This window comes from Apium graveolens, chromosome 9 (genome assembly GCF_009905375.1).
Source record: "Apium graveolens cultivar Ventura chromosome 9, ASM990537v1, whole genome shotgun sequence".
Classification (NCBI taxonomy): domain Eukaryota; kingdom Viridiplantae; phylum Streptophyta; class Magnoliopsida; order Apiales; family Apiaceae; genus Apium; species Apium graveolens.
Genome location: NC_133655.1, coordinates 12,641,400 through 12,646,223, shown reverse-complemented (window position 1 = coordinate 12,646,223; position 4,824 = coordinate 12,641,400).

Here is a 4,824-nt window from a genome sequence, read left to right as displayed (position 1 = left end):
AGGACCAGCTGCATCAGCATCTGCACTTGTAGCAGCATTACCAGCATCATCAGCATTTGCAGCATCAGAACTTACAGAATCAGCATCAGCGGCATCCTATGATAAAAGAATAGTATGAGATGCTATGGAGGCTTCAACATCATCCTCTAAGAGCTGATCTTAATTAAGTTCTGATCAACAGCCATATTCTGATGTGCACCTAAAATCTGATCGTCAGTATCTAGATGCAGAGAAGGTGTTGTATGCAATTCTGGATTAGCATCAGGAAGTGGTGTTGTTGGTGGAGTGATTGTAGCTGGTGGAGCTTCCATGTACAGAACCTCAGGCACGACCAAGTTGTCTAGTTCAATTTCAGCACTTGGCCCCTGATTATCAGCATGTACTAGAGATACTAGAGGTGTGGGAATGTGAATTGTTTCTGGCTCATATAGTGGAGAGTGATGAGTTGCATGAAGGGCTGGATCAGCACTAGGAGAATTGTGAGCTTCAACAGGGTCTTGTGAGATCAGAGATTCCTGACCCCCTTCCTTAGCTGCTGCTTCCATTCCTTTACCAGAATCTTCAGGCCTTTTTGCCAATGATTTGAATCTTTTAGCTTTTGAGGAGTCTGTAGGAGTTGTATCATCAGAATTACACTTTCTAAGCCTTTTTAGGGATCTAGAACTCCCAATATCAGCATCCTTCTGAGAAGAGACCTTCTCAGCTTCTATAACAACAGGTTCTGATACTGGAACCTGTTCCTCAGCATTGAATTCATCTCGCAGAATTAATCTCCTTCTCTTATGTTGTGTCTGAGGTACTTTCTTAGTCCTCTTAGGTTTAGAAGATGAAGGCTGCACTGTAGGATCTGAAGGTTGAGGTTGAGAAGTTTGAGGTGGTTGAGTAGAGGTGGTAGGTGCTGATGGATGAGGTTCGGATGGTTGAACATCAGGAAATAGTTCAGTGTATTTAACTGGATCGTAGTTTATTAAGGCTTGTTTGACAGATAAAGGGATTAGGAGGGGTCTTAACACAGCCTTCTTATTATCACAACAAAAACTATAGATAAGCTGACAGAATCTAGCAAAATAAACAGTAGTTCTATCTTCTGTCATTCTATCCCCAATAAAACCTAAGACAGCACTTGCATAGTCAAAATCAGTTTGAGTTATGAGAGCATACCCGATTTATTGGCTAAATATGGGAATTACATCGAAATTGGAACATTTATTTGCAAAAGCCTTGGTTATGCAATCAAAGAAGAAACTACATTCCCTCCTTATGAAAGATCTCTTCAACTGGCCCAGCTTTGCCAATGTCCTCTCATATCCCAGACTAGCCATTATGTTTTGAAGAACTGGCTCTTCAACAGTAGAATAAACACAGTTCTCAGATAGTTGCAGTGTTTGTCGAACCGTAGACAACGTCACAACATACTCATCCTCCCCTGATGAAAAAATAATACTTGGGGACCCTTGAGCACCACCATCATCATATACTTCACTTCTCCAGAACTCCAGTACTTGAGTACCAGAAACTGCTTCAGGTTCGGTCAGAGCATACCCTATATCAGAACTAGCAAGAAAGTCCTGAATGAAATGAAGTTCGGATGGGGCTTCTGACATGCTAAGAATAGCGGAAAAGTTATTCGGAACAAACTTAGCTCCATCAAAAATTATGTCTTTGGGTGCCATGAGAAATATGTGAGAGAGAAAATTGCCTGTAAGGTGTTTGATAAATTATTTGTAAAGAAACCGTCAGTACATGAGAGAGAATAAGAAAAGAGAAAGAGTAGAATAAGAATGAAAATAAAAGATTTTAAAGTCTTTTATCTCTTTTACTTAGACACCCCACGTGACAGCAGTTAAAAGTAGTGGAACAGACCTTGACACCTGTCAGATATGCAGTAGTTAAGGCAAAAAGTAATGGGCACGGTAAATAAGCAATTATTACTTATCACAATCAGTTTTTCAAGGAGAAAAACCGTTCCACGAACCAAGTAATTCCATTAATCAAGACATTATTACTGCTTTATCTCTTATAAACCAATATTCAAAAAAATATGACCGTTGAGGTAATGACCAAAAATAAACCAAGTAAATAAGTACTGCCACGTCAGCATCAGAACTTGATTATTATCAGTAGTTAAAAGGTCATCAGAATATGGTTAGTATCAGGATTTAGAAGTTCATCAGAATACGAAACAACTCAGAGACAAAATCTTGCAAAACAGAGAAAATTTCATTAATATATCAAGCAAATACATTCGATGAACTTTAGCTATTACATGTAAAAGTTGCAAGACAGTCCTAAGCTGCGATTCCTAACATCAACAGTTTTAGTCCTAATCTAAGAAACCTAAGGACTAACTCCTTCTGCTGCTGACGAAAATCACTACAAGACGGATGATTCATTTTTGCTGACGAAGAGCTTGGAGATGAAGATTTCTTTGGACAGTCAACAAGTCATTTTTAATGATCTCTGAAAGTTGAATCCAGAGATTATGAGGAATGTTGTTGATAGGATATGCAGTCGGAACTCCATTTTGAAAAATATGCAGAGTGTCAGTGTCATAGTTGTAAAACCAACCAAACTGAGCCATTGTTTGAGAGAAGAACGAATTGATTTTTACTGAAGGATGTTTGGTCAGTTATATAGACAAGGGAAGACAAAGAGATGCATGGAATATGAAAAAGAATTAAAGCCTCGTCTCCCTAGATCGATGAGCAATAATAACAGCCATTGGTAGCTTAAAACAGGAGTTAATGAGCACACGAAACAAGTAAAAAATTATTGTGCATATACGAGTACCACTAACCCAAATTATGTTGACTATTTATATATCACCCAAACATATTCTGATTTTAGAAATGACTGTTTTAGATTGAACCACAAATAAGTCAAGTAAAGAATCAGGATTTAATATCAGAACTTAGACTTATATTATAACTTAACAGTCATCAGAACATGACTCCTTAACTCGAAAAGTGAATGTTTTATTCCTATTATTCTTCACACAAATTCTGATTTCGGTTCTTCAGAACTTATTCATCAGAACTTCCATCATAACTTGTCATCAGAATTTATGCAACTGACACTTAACCTGTTCATCTAAAACAATATTTATCACCACAGTAATTTTCATCATTCATATGGAGTGTATGTGTGTGTAATAAGCTAAATATCATATTAAGATTAAAGTCTGATTCACTTCAGTACATCTTAGAACTAAGGCATAACTAAGAACTTTGCTCAAAATCTGTTATTATTCTGAAGTCTACTATAGAATGAGTTCATGCATGAGTCCACATCAACTGTTCTGTGCTCATTTTATGCATCTTTTGAAATTCCTTTTTACAGTAGCTTCTCAGTGTAAGTGAGTCACGACTGCTTATCAGAATTTATGCTATTATCAGAGTATTTCTCCAGTAATCATCGAGTGTGAAAAGTCACCAAGAAAATATTTATTTTGCTTTTCTGATGCATATTACTTAATACCAGCAATGCACTTGGGTCTTCCCTTCCACATTTTTACTCTAGATCTCAAAGGAGTACCTGATTTTTTTTATTTCTTTTCTTTTCTTTTCTTTTGATAAGTGAGGCTTATCAGCACTTAGTACATCCACCAGATTTACTAACATCAGAACTTAACAGATAAGAAGCATTATTCTAGTTTTTGACTTAGTAATAAGACAGACAAAGTAAATTTTAATTAAGCTCAATATCAGAATTTGCTTGTGTTAAAAGATTTCCACATAAACAATTACTTCAACATGGGATCTTTAGTATATTAAAGACTACTAGGTCAGCATCTAGCACAGTTATCCTCATTGGATTGAATAGTCACAGAAACATTCATATCACTATCATAGTTTAGAAATTCACATCAGACAATAATCAACATTTAAGCAATTTTCAAATTAAGCACACAAAGATAGTAATATCTGTAAATACCGATCATAAAATCTGATGAAACAGAACATAAACTAAGCAGACTTAGAGAAAGAACCTGAAACCATTCCAAGTTCATTTACCAATCTTGTAAAAGTAGCTTCACACAGTGGTTTTGTGAAGATATCTGCTAGTTGTTGATAGGTTAGAACAAAGTGCAATTTCACTGTACCTTCATCCACATGTTCCCTTATGAAGTGGTACCTAATTCTGATGTGCTTTGACATTGAGTGTTGAACTGGATTACCTGTCATAGCAATAGTACTTTGATTATCACAGTAAATAGGGATTTTAAAGTATGTTAACCCATAATCCAGTAACTGATTCTTCATCCAAAGAATCTGAGCACAACAGCTTCCTGCAGCAATGTACTCTGCTTCTGCAGTTGATGTGGAAATTGACTTATATTTCTTGCTAAACCAAGAAACTAATCTGCCTCCAAGAAATTGGCAGCTTCAACTTGTATTTTTCCTGTCAATTTTGCATCCTGCAAAATCTGCATCTGAGTAACCTATTAGCTTAAAGTCTGATTCTCTAGGATACCACAATCCCAGATCAGCTGTACCCTTAAGGTACTTGAAAATTCTTTTCACAGCTGTTAAGTAAGGTTTTCTTGGATTTGCTTGAAATCTTGCACAAAGACAGGTAGCATACATGATATCAGGTCTACTTGCAGTAAGATAGAGTAGTGAGCCAATCATACCTCTGTAATCAGTAATATCTACTGATTTACCAGTATCCTTATCCAATTTTGTTGCAGTGGCCATGGGAGTGGATGCACTTGAACAGTCTTGCATTCCAAATTTCTTCAATAGATTTCTGGTGTACTTGGATTGACAAATAAAAGTGCCTTCTTCATTCTGCTCGACTTGAAGGCCCAGAAAATAGCTAAGT